Source organism: Mus caroli, chromosome 3, assembly GCF_900094665.2.
Source record: "Mus caroli chromosome 3, CAROLI_EIJ_v1.1, whole genome shotgun sequence".
NCBI lineage: Eukaryota > Metazoa > Chordata > Mammalia > Rodentia > Muridae > Mus > Mus caroli.
This window is the reverse complement of record NC_034572.1, coordinates 120,677,050-120,689,889: the sequence shown is the minus strand read 5'-3', so window position 1 is coordinate 120,689,889 and position 12,840 is coordinate 120,677,050. Positions and strand designations below refer to the sequence as shown.

At 43.1% G+C, this 12,840-nt stretch overlaps 1 protein-coding gene and 1 pseudogene across 39 annotated transcripts in view; both read left to right on the top strand.

The window, feature by feature from the left end:
- The window catches only part of Ank2 (ankyrin 2), a 583,460-nt gene that overhangs the window by 103,680 nt on the left and 466,940 nt on the right, over positions 1–12,840 (top strand). The gene's annotated exons all lie outside the window — the stretch shown is intronic.
- Positions 11,229–12,840, top strand: part of LOC110291921 — a 14,268-nt pseudogene continuing 12,656 nt past the window's right edge.

Genomic DNA, 12,840 nt, shown 5'->3' with positions numbered 1-12,840 from the left:
AGCCTGGCCTACAAAGTGAGTTCCAGGACAGCCAGGGCTACACAGAGAAACCCTGTCTCGAAAAACCAAAAAAAAAAAAAAAAAAAAAAAAAAAGAGTCCTCAAAACCTCCCCCCCACAGTGACACAGTGACTATTTCTAAGAAGGCCATACCTCCTAATAGTGCCAGCTCCCATGGCCCGAACATATTCAAATCACCACAGTGATCTACCTGATCATCTGGCCTCTACCACTGAGGTACTGCGATTATTAGTGTGTGCCTCCATGCTTGGGCTATACATGTCTTTTTATATAGGTACTTTCTAATTAGACTTAAAAGCTTTATTCATTCATTTGCTGAGATAGGGTCTCACAATGTAGCTGTGGATGGCCTGGGGCTCAGAATGTAGATCAGGCTGGCCTAGAACTAGCAAGAGAGATCTACTTGCTCGGTCTCCAAAGTGCTATCATCCGAGAACTAATCAACTAGCACAGAAGATGCTAGAGAGAGCATTCTTGCTGTTCCTGCAGAAGACCAGGATCAATTCCCGGCACCACAGCTGCCAGTAACTCCAGTTCCAGAGGATCTGATACCCTCTGGCCTTGATGGTCATATGCATGCATGTGGTACGCATAAAATCACCCAGGCACACGCATGTATACATTAAAAAGAAATAGCATACGCAGAGTCCACTGCCCTGGACTTTGCCGTTTTGCTTAACAGCTCCATTTGTCTCTTTCCTTTGTCTTTAAAATTTTTATTTTTAATCATGTGTGCGTAATGTGGGCTTGTGCGCGTGAGTGCAGTGCCTGAGGAGGCCAGGAGAGGGCATGGGATCCTCCAAAGCTGGAGGGACAAGCAGTTGTGAGCAGCCTGAGTTGGGTGCTGGGAACTGAACTTGGGTCCTTTGTAAAAGCAGTAAAGTTCTCTTAACCACTGAGCCATCTCTCTAGCACCTTTATTTGTTCCCAGTTGGAGTACTGACAAAGATTAATTTTTTTCTCCAAAGGTTGTTTGTCTTTAGAAATTAGAAACAAAAAAAGAACCCTTACTGTTCTCAGGTTTTTTTTTTTCCCCTTTTTTATGAAAGGCAGTTCTACGTAGTCTTCATGGAGGCCTGCCTGGGCCTGGCTCACACCGGGATAGCCTGCTTTTCTGGAGGCTCAGGTAGAATGCAGACAGTAGTTTTATCCCCCACGAGCATGGAAGCAGGACGAGGGTTCCCCCTCTTTGATTTGCCCCCGACACCAGCTTCATAGTGGTTCCCAGCTCATTTTTGGCACTACAGAGTTACCCTGATGGAAATCGGAATCCCGGGCGCTTCTAGCATTCTGCCTGAAGTTGGTGTGCAAACTCAGGCACAGAGGGCTTATGACAAGCTACAGTTCCAGCAGCCGATGTCCCTGCGACCTCTCTCGGAGAATCCACGGCATTCGCTTTAAAGCTGATGCAGCACAGTATGTTTGGTGATGACTCAGGCGAACGGGAGATTCCCTCTTTCTTGGTATTTCTTTACTTTTTACAGGTTGTCTTTGGCTCGTCTCAGTTCTCTTCCTCCTCACAAAAGGGCGATTTTCCTTCCTTCCTCTGTGGACTTTCAGCTTCTTCTTGCTTTCAGTCTTTCAGTTCTCCGGAGCACCACGTGTCCATGAAGCAACAGGACGGTCTGTCCTCCTCTTTGGAGAACATTGCCTATGCAATCGATAAAGCCGGCCCCTTTCCAGTTTTACTTCAATTCTTTGCCCCGTGTGCCTAGGTAATAGCTGAGAAGCACTGGGTTTTCATCCCAAGATCCCTGGGTTTCAGATACACGGCATTCAGAAAGGTTAAGGAATAGAAAAGGATGTGATGAGGATAACCAAGTGTCAGCTCGGGGGACTGGGAAAGAGCAGGTGGCTCCCGCTACCCAAGATCAAGCTGGGTTTTGAGGCGTCTGCTTCGGGAGCACACACATATTCTAGGAACAGCCTGGAAGACAAGTGTTCCAGTTGATCACTCCAGTGCGTGCCTTCTGTCTGTTTTGACGTGAGGTTATCTTAAATGAGGAATGACACTTTAACTAGTAGTTGGTGCTAAATATTTTGACACATGTGAATGGCTGTCCTGTAGTACTAAAGTGTGGCTTGGTAAAGATGCATGCCACGCAGCATATTGGATTGAGACAAGGGACACCACAAACCCACCAAATGGCACTGTTTCTTAATAGATATTAAATTATAGATGACAGACAGGAGAGTGCCAAGGGTGTGGCTGAGTGGCTTGCCTAGTATGCTGAACGCCCTGGGTTCAATCTCCAGTACTGTAAAAGAAATGTATTCATCCAGAGAGAGGAAAGATTCGAGGACAAAGAGGTCCTTATTTTATTTTAATTTTTCATATTTTTTCCAGACAGGGTATCACTATGTGGGTGCTGGGAACTGAACTTGAGTCCTCTGTAAGAGCACTAAAGTGTTCTCGACACCTGAGCCATTTCTCCAGTCCCTTCTTTATTCGTTCCATGTCTGAGTACTGATAAAAATCATCACAATACTTTGGAGGCTGAGGCAGGAAGATGCCATAAGTTCAAGGCCAGCCTGAGCCATTAGTGTGGGACCAGATTTCAAAAACCTTCCAACAAAGACAAGAGCCATAACAAAGGCTGTGTTTGTGACTGTTTCCGCCAAGGTCACTCTTCTTTATATGAGAAACAATGGGTCGTTGTTCCCACCTGAGAAGAACAAACGTTTTTTCCTTCATTCTACAGCAATTAGCTTACTTTTAATTAAAATACAATTAATAATCATATCATTTCCCCCTCTCTCCTCCCTTCAACCATCCCCTTGCCTTCCCCTATTCCCTCCCACACTTACAGCTTGACAAATGAATAAAAGTATCAACACAACCTGCTGAATTTTTTCAACGTTACTTGTGTGTATGTTTTAAATGCTGACCGCTTGGTACTGGACAATCATTTTGGGGGCTCATCCCTGGGGAAGACTGATGCTTTCTCTCTTCCTGAGCCATCACTGTGCCTTGCGCTGGAGGTACATGGTCCTGGTCCTTGCCCATCCTTTGTCAGCTGGCTCTAGGTTGAAGATCTGTACCAGGATGGGCAGGGTTCCTGGGGTGCGGTCTCTAAACCAGCGGCAGGATTCTCCATGAGTCCTATTAACACTGAGATCTGAGTTGGGTTTTGGAATTTCCCAGTTCCTGCAATGATTTCTGCACGTGGCCAACAACATGGCAAAGTGAAGTAGGTATTAGAGTGATGGACAGTCGGCGTGCAGAGGACAGTGCAGTGGCTGTCAATCATCCTGATGCTGTGGCCCTTTAATACAGTTCCTCACGTAGTTCCCCAACCATAAAATCATTTTCCTTGCTGCTTTGTAACTGTAATTTTGCTACTGTTATGAATCTGATAATGTAAATATTGGATATGCAGGATGGTTTTAGGCAACCCACAGTTTGAGAACCACTGCCTTACAGGGAGCTCTCACTCAGCATTACTTCTTAGAGGCTCCTGAGGATAGGAACATTTGGCTCAGCTTGGTGGGAGAAGGTCGAGGTGTTGTGTGGATCAGGAAGTGGTGTGAATTCTGCTGTCAGAGAGGTCAGAGTCGTGGATGAGGACAGGTTCTGGGTAAAGGGAGAATAGCAGGTAGAGCCCAGTGTTTGTGTTTGTGTCTCTAGAAACCTTATAACACACTTCTGCGATGTTCAAAGGGCGGGGGGGAGATAGCTGAAACAGAATATTATGAGAATTCATTTAGGAAGGAAAAATGCACAGCTAATGAACACATACATAATGTGTGGTTATGCTGAGCAGAGCAGTGAAGGTTCTGTGTCATCTTCATTTAAGGATTAGGAATCAGGGAAGTTAAAGAATTTGCTTAAAGTCGGTGAGCAGAGCTAGATTCCAACCAGGTTGTGTAGTGCTGTGTAAAGTCATCACACCACCTCTGTATTCAGCCACCTACTGGAAAAAAACACATTTAAAGTGGTAGGAGCAGAAGTTTAGTGGGATTTAAAGTGTAAGCATTTCATGATGGTGCATTAAATACAGGTTTCTTTTTAACTTTTGGTCAAAATGGTGTCTTCTCTCCTCTATGAAGTACATAAAGGACAAGTCTGGAAGCTCCCCCCCCACCAGCTCTCCACCCCCAAATTGCCCTAGTTAATCCCGCAGGGTTTGTTTCTTCTGTTTCAGAAAAGAAATTAAATATCTCCCTTTGCTCTTACTTTATAATCTAGACACACACACACACACACAAACCCCCACAAAAATCAAACCCTGTTGCAGATCTGGTTCTTTGTTGACTGATGTGATGTTGACTGACGTGATCCACCGTTTTTAGAGATAACACCACATCCTCTGTTTAAGCAAGTATACATTACAAAGAAACTAGTGCATAGTTCCTGAGCTAAACATTTTTAAAATTATTTTAAAAAACATGAGTTTCACCTTAGGCGTGTAAAGGTGTTGATATGGTATAGTGGGTAATGTGAGTCACTAGCAGCACATGTGGAAAGGCGAGCCAAGAGAGATGTACTGGAGCCGAATCCAATGCCTGGTGTGAAGTTATTTGACTTGATTTCTCTTTCGGGTTCTGTGTAATCTTTTCACATTCGATCCCAGATGGCAGACACTTGGCTTGAAGCGGATCTCAGTGCACCCTGAGATGTGGGTGAGTTCTGTGAGTGCTATTTCTATTAGGTAGGATTTGCCAGGGGAACAGATTAGACAGAATTTATATATGGCATTTTAAAGGGTAGTCTTTGGATGGCTTAAACAACAGTTGCTGGGGTAGCTCAACAATGGCTGTCTGCATTCTGGAGATGCAGAAAACTGGGTAACTGCTCAGTGCATGAAGCTGGATGCTCAATAGTTCCAACGCTGTACTGTAGGCCAGAAGCTCCCTTGAGAAAATTACTGCTATTCAGTCAACATTGTAAAGCAGAAGAAGGTGGATCGGTGGCAGAAGATGGTAGCAGCGGCAGGCATAAACTTAGGAGGAAGCAGAGGCAGACAGGCAGTTCTGCATTTTTTCCTTTGGAAAGCTTTAAGCTTTTTTTTTTTAAATTTATTTATTTATTATATGTAAGTACACTGTAGCCGTCTTCAGACACTCCAGAAGAGGACATCAGATTTCGTTAAGGATGGTTGTGAGCCACCATGTGGTTGCTGGGATTTGAACTCAGGACCTTTGGAAGAGCAGCCGGCGCTCTTAACCACTGAGCCATCTCACCAGCCCCCAGCTTTAAGCTTTTTAAATCACTTTTTACCTTTAACTATTAGTCTCTCTCTCTCTCTCTCTCTCTCTCTCTCTCTCTCTCTCTCTCTCTCTCTCTTCCTCCTTATATCTTCTATTACCTCTCTAAGAAGTTTCAACAGCTGAGCTTGGTGGTGGATGACTTTAATTCTAACACCCAGAAGGCAGAGGTACATGATTCTCTGGGAGTTCTCCAGCTAGCCTGGTCTGTATAAGGACATTCCAGGACAGCCAGGACTATGGAGAGAGAACCCCTCCTCTTAAAACAAACAAACAGAAAAAAAAAACCAAACAAAAAACAAAAAAGCAACCAAAAAAACCCCAAAACAAAACCCAACAACAACAACAAAAGAAAGAGAAAGAAAGAAATTTTAACAATTAGTCACTTAAAAGAACACAAATGTATTTGTGTGCAGGCTGGAGAGCTGAAGTCCCTTTCACTAGAGGAGGCTATGGGCCAGGCACTGTTTGTTTGTTTGTTTGGTTGGTTTTGTTTTGTTTTTACTTCTTTCTTTTCTTTCCCTCATATGAGGACCCAGGTGATGCTAGGCCACTGGGACAGTCTAGGATGATCTTTCCTGTCCTACAAAGTCCCTTTTGCCACACACACAAGGTAACACACATGGATCTTGGGGATTGGGAGATGGACATCTGTGGGGAGCTAGTCTTCTTCGGACTAACATGGGGATGCTGGGTTCAGCACTGCTTCCTTAGCTCTCCAAAGCATTTCGAGGTCTCCCGTCTGGTTTAGCTGAGAGCTCTCGACATTGTGTTGGGGGTGAAGCTAGTGCTTGCGTACTTGCTTATCCCGCCATGGGTTAGATACCAGAGCACAGTACTCTAATCCCCAAGAGAGAGTTCCCAATATTGGCAGGGGGTCCTTAGAGTATCACTTTGCAAAATGAGCGTGTAGCAGCCTGTGAAAGATTAGGAGATAGTCTTATGTCAAAAGATGTTCTGTAATAAATATCATAAACATTGCAAAAATTCGCCCCACAGATTTTAGGCTTTAATACATGTAAGCATGAAGACAAGTAATGAGAATTCTTTGTAGTTTGATTGCAAGTAAATTTTACAAAGTTATCGTGTGTGTGTGTGTGTGTGTGTGTGTGTGTGTGTGTCTGTAGTTGGAACTTTGGGTCTTGCACGTGGCAAGCCAACACTGTAACTAGACACTAGACAATATCCTAGTCCGTTTTTTTTTTTTTTTCATATGCCTATGACTCTAGCTCTAACTCTGACTTCTCTTGCCTCTGCATTCACATCCATAAACCTACACACACACACATGTTTAAAAAAATAAAATAAGTGAATATGTTGAAGACTATGCCAAGGGCAATGCCTTATGCTTGAAACATGTTGCCTTTGATAAGGTTTTTTTTTTCATTCCAAAACTTATATACATTGCGCTGAAACAGTAAATCAAAAAGGCCTATTAGAGCTGATTCTGTACACCTCCTAGGTGAGGAGCACTGCGTGTGTGTATGTGCACCACACACATACCTGGTAGCTGAAGAGTCCAGGAGAGTGTTGCATCTCCTGGGACTGGAGTTACAGGTGGTTGTTAGCTGCCATGTGGGTGCAAGGAATTGAACCTGGGTCCTCTGGAAGAGCAGCTACTGCTCTTAACTGCTAACCCACCTCTCCAGCCCTAAGAACAGCATATATATTGGAAATATTGAGAATAACACACACACACACCAATTCTGTGACTGTAATTATAAAATTGTTTTGAAAAGTAAGGATAGGGTCTTGAATGTTTTCATGGATGATGGATAGAAAATTTTACTATGATATTCTGCCATCTCAGAACCAATCTCCGATGAGAAAATGGTCTTGGAACCACGGCACAGTTGCATCTAAATGTCACCATGATCTTTTCCCTTTGGGGACTGTGATATCGCTGAAGTGATTACGATGGGACTCACTAGCTTCAGACTTATAGCAGCCTTGACACAGGGTTCAGGGCTTCTCCTGATCCACCGAGCTCTTGGTTAGCCTTTAGCACAGGTTGGCCAGTCCTGTAAGACTTTAATTGTGCTTCTTTTGTTTATCATATTGCAAATCACATTTTATCACACATTGTTTTGGTTTATCTCTTTAAAGTCAAATTCTCAAGAGTAAGTGCCTGGCCCTTATTGCTGGTAAATGACTTAGGGAGGAATCCATAGAAACTCAATATCAGGTGAAGTTATCATTTAGCTCTCAATCCATACATCTAGTTACTTGATTGAATTTTGAGAAAATTCGTGATATTTTCAGAGAAAGCTGAAAACCAAGTTAAAAATAAGTAAGATGACTAAGGCAAAGGTTATATGGGTTTATATAAACTTAATTATGAGCTGAATTATGGAGCAAATAAGCCAGAAAGTTCTGTGCATTTGCTGGGGTAAACACTGAGTTAGTGCTACGGTTGCTAAGAGCCAATGAAGAAGGAAACTGACTTTCTTACATTCTTTCTTTTTTTAAATTTTTGATACAGAGTCTCACTATATAGCCTTGGCTATCCTAAAACTTGTTATGTAGTTGAGGCTACCCTCAAACTCACAGAGGCCCACGAGCCTCTGCCTCTTGAACACTGAGATTAAAGGCTTGTGTCACAATACCCAGACCAAGAAGTTGACTTTTCAATATTCGAAAAATTATGGTTCCACTCGACTATATGAAACAGCTACTTCTCGAATCGGGAATATGAATTCATCTTGTGGGATAGCAGAAGGAATTTACTGTGTAATATAAGGAAAAACATGTTGAACTCTTCTTTACACTGAAAACAACCATGCATTTTAGAAGGAAGGGCCTGGTTCTTCCAGCTCCTGTCCCCATGATCTTGGTATACCCAGAGAAGAAGTGCTGCTGTAGGAAGAGATACGGTCACTCATCAAATAACAAAAGAGCTACCAAACATTCTGGCAAGATGTTCACTTAACAAAAGACATGGAGGAATGCATTTCCAATAATAGATTAGTAGTGCAACATATATTGCCAAATCAGAAGAGGTAAATGATGATCTATTCCTATGACAATTTTTTTTTCTGAAAGTGGGGCTCTAATACTAACATTATTTACTTGGGTGCGTTTCTGCCTATTCTTGATAAATATCATGACAGGATGCAGCAAATAACACTAGATATTAAATGGCAAGAAGGAAGCTAGTTAAACATAGAATCTATAATTGCTCCTTAGGTTTGCAATATAAGCACCTTTTCAATGAAAGAAAACTGACTCTAGCAAGAATTTATAGGTACCAATTACCCCAGAAAATGATGACTTAAGAGGAAGGTGTGGGGATAGAAACCAATTAGAGAAAGGTCGGCACCTGGAGCCCTCTCTTGGGGCTGGATAAGTTGGGTAGGAGAGCTGTAACTCAGGGATGTGATTGATGGAGTCTGTTGTCGTCTGGGAAATTAGTCACCTCCCCCTTTCCTCTGAGTCTTCTTGACTTTTATGTTGCCAGTGTGTAGAGAGTGATCACTAAATACCACTGTGGAAATGTCTGCCAGAGGTTTACTGGGGAGGGTTTATAAAAACATGGATTTCTAAAAGTTACTTTTAAATGTTGGGGCATTTTTGGGGCGAGTTGTCTTAACGTTGGAGGTTTGGGGCTTGGAATCAAAACTGCTGTTGAGGGCTGTGAATATAGGTGAGGTAGAGGGCTTACACAGTTGTGAATGTCCCTAGGTGGGATTCTCCAGAAGGGCTAACTCCACAAATTCAAAAACAACAGCAAACTTACTTTGTGCCTCTTCCCTCTGGTGTTATGGCTGAAGAAGTGCCCAGCCAGGGCCCAGGTAGGAAGGAAACAGTCCCTTGGATTGGTTTATAGTTCCTTTGAGTCAGTTGGTTTTCCTTCACATATAGGACTTTGGATGCGTTGAATCTCTTTCTTCTCCAGTGATTTCTTCTTTACTTTTTGAAATGGCAGGATTCCCCAAATGAATTTGGTCCTTTCCTTTAGAGTTAGAAGCAGAAAAACTTTTTGGACCAGAATCTTGCTATATTAGCTGGTTTTGTCAACTTGATACAAGCTAGATTCACAGAGAAAGGAGGCACAGTTGAGGAAATGCTTCCATGAGAACCAGTTTTAGAGAATTTTCTTAACAGATCAATGTAGCAGGTGGAGTCCCTGGGCTGGTGGTCCTGGGTTCTTTAAGAAGGCAGGCTGAGCAAGCCAGGGGAAGCAAGCCAGTAAGCAGCACTCCTCCATGGCCTCTGCATAAGCTCCTGCCTCTGGGTTCCAGCCCTGCTTGAGTTCCTGTCCTGATTTCCTCCAAATGATGGATTGGGATGTGGAAGTGTAAGCTGAATAAACCCTTTCCTCCCAACTTGCTTTCTTGTCGTGGTGCTTCATCGTAGCAATAAAACGCTGACTAAGACACTTGTTATGCCTCCCAAATGCTAGAATGTGTGCCACCGTACTTGTCTAACTCTCAATACACTGTGCTTCTGCCTTATTATTATGTCAACGTTGTTCTGGAAAAAGCCACTGAGTTCGTAATTATTGTTCATTCTCTTGCTCACTCTCTGTCTCTCTCTACACTATGGATGGGACCCCCAGGACCATATGCATGTTGTCTATACTACCAGTTGTCCCCTAAATTTTCTTTCCTTATTATTGTGTTCATGTTTCAGTTATAGGCTGTGCATTGGTCAGACTCAGGGTAAGCGGAATAAAGAGATAAATAGGTCATTTGCATCATGAGGTCATAAAAAAAATCCCCTTCGCGCCTCCACCCCCCCCCCCCCCCCCCAGTCTAATTCCCAAGGTGTTGTATTTTGACTGTAAGAAAAATGTAGGCTTTTCATATATAGCTCAGGCTTATGATCCCCTTGCTTCTGCATGTTGAATGCTAGGATTATAGGCATGCGCCACCAAGTCTGGCTCTAAGGTATTTACTTTTTACTTTTGAGACAGGGTCTCAAGTAAGCCAAGCTCATTTCAAACTCACTAGCTAACGGTAGCCTTGAACTCATCCTTCTGTTTGTACCTTGACTATTACAGGCATGTACTACCATGGCTGGTTCGAAAAATTACTAAACTTTTTTTTTTTTTTTGATGGTGGTGGTGTTAGAGATTGAAGTAAGAACCTTACACTTGCTAAGTGTGATGGCTTGTATATGCTTGGCCCTGGGAGTGGCACTATTAGGAGGTGTGGCCTTGTTGAAGTAGGAGTGCCACTGTGGGTGTGGGTTTTAAGACTCTCATTCTAGCTGCCTGGAAGCCAGTATTCTAGTAGCCTTCAGATGAAGATGTAGAACTCTCAGCTTATCCTGTACTATGCCTGCCTGGGTGCTGCCATGTTCCAGCCTTGATGATAATGGACTGAACCCCTGAACCTGTAAACCAGCCCCAATTAAATGTTGGTCTTATAAGAATAGTAAATGTGGTGTCTGTTCACAGCAGTAAAACCCTAACTAAGACACTAAACAAGTGCTCTACAACTGAGCTACAACTCCAAAGGTGAGGTGTATATCACAAGTCAGTCTATATCACTCTGCCTGTGCCTTAAGACAAGTCCTAGAAAGAAAAAGTCAAGGCCTCCCATCCAAGGAGTAATAAAAAAGTTGTGAACAGGAATTCTGTTCACACCGAAGAGACCAAGATGTGGACAAAGATGGAGTCTCCAAAGTGGCTAGGAAGAAGTGTGCAGAAACTGGTATTATTAACGGGAAGACAGAAATGGACAAAGTGACTGACTCTCTGATGCTCCACACCCATGGATCTGTCTTGTCTTTTACACAGTGGCCATGTGTATCTAAGGTACCTGTGCGATGCTGCCAACCTGTCCCCTGTTCTAGTCTTTCTCTCTTGGGAGGCAAATGCTCCACCACTGAGTTAGAGCCCCGCCTTCACTTTTCATTCTTATGAATCTATAACAACCTCTCCTTCGTAACTGTGGATATTCTTTAGATATTGCTTTTGGAAGTGAGACATTTTTATTAATAAAATAAATCCTACCCAGAATCAGCATGGCTCTTAGAGAGAGCGATTGGGTTTTTTTGAATCGGAGGCGGCAGCCTCCCTCGAGCCATGGCGGCGCCTGTGAGGAGGAGACTCAGTGTTTGAGAAGGCTAAGCGAGGACTGCGCCGCAGTGGTTACTTTTTAAAATCTCTGAGCGTGCCTTCATAAAGTAGTGCCAACAATGGCTGACGACAGCGTGTTACCATCTCCTACTGAGATAACTAGCTTGGCAGACTCTTCAGTGTTTGACTCTAAAGTTACTGAAATGTCCAAGGAAAACTTGTGCTTGGCGTCTACTTCAAATGTTGATGAAGAAATGCCGCAGGTTGAAGCAAGAGTGATAATGGTCCAGGATGCTGGGAAACAAGAAGAACTTCTAACGGCCTTAAAGACTATTAAGATAATGGAAGTCCCTGTTATAAAGATAAAAGAAAGTTGTCCTGGAAAATCAGAGGAAAAATTAATAAAAAGTATTATTAATATGGAAATGAAAGTGCCCTGTGTAAAGATGGACTCAATGGAAGAATTTGAAAGTTTGGATTCCCCAGAATTTGAGAATATATTTGTAGTTACTGACTTCCAGAATTCTGTCTTCAATGACTTATACAAGGCTGATTGTAGGATTGTTGGACCACCAGTTATACTCAACTGTGCACAAAGGGGAGAGCCCTTGCCGTTTTCCTGCCGGCCGCTGTATTGTACAACTATGCTGAACCTGGTGCTCTGCTTCACTGGATTCAGGAAGAAGGAGGAGCTTGTCAAATTGGTGACATTGGTTCATCATATGGGTGGAGTTATTCGAAAAGAATGTAATTCCAAAGTAACACATCTGGTGGCAAATTGTACACAAGGCGAAAAATTTAGGGTTGCTGTGAGCCTGGGCACTCCAATTATGAGGCCAGAATGGATTTATAAAGCATGGGAAAGACACAATGAACAGCAGTTGTTTTTGTGCAGCAGTTGATGACTTTAGAAATGAATGTAAAGTTCCTCCATTCCAAGATTGCATTTTAAGTTTCCTGGGATTTTCAGATGAAGAGAAACATAGTATGGAAGAAATGACTGAAATGCAAGGAGGTAGCTATTTACCAGTTGGGGATGAAAGGTGCACTCACCTTATTGTTGAAGAGAATACAGTAAAGGACCTTCCATTTGAACCTTCAAAGAAACTTTTTGTTGTCAAGCAAGAGTGGTTCTGGGGAAGCATTCAGATGGATGCTCGTGCAGGAGAGACTATGTATTTGTACGAAAAGGCTAATACTCCTGAGCTCAAGAAATCGGTGTCTCTGCTTTCTCTAAGTACTCCAAACAGCAACCGCAAGAGACGGAGATTGAAAGAGACCCTGGCTCAGCTCTCCAGGGAGACTGACCTCTCTCCTTTCCCTCCCTGTAAGCGGCCCTCAGCTGAGCACTCTCTTTCTATTGGATCACTCCTGGATATCTCCAACACACCCGAGTCCAGCATCCACTATGGAGAAACACCGAAGTCCTGTGCTAAGTCTTCTAGAAGTTCTACTCCAGTTCCTCCAAAGCAGTCAGCCAGGTGGCAGGTGGCGAAAGAGCTCTACCAGACTGAGAGCAATTATGTCAATATACTGGCCACAATCATTCAGTTATTTCAGGTGCCCTTAGAAGAAGAAGGACAACGT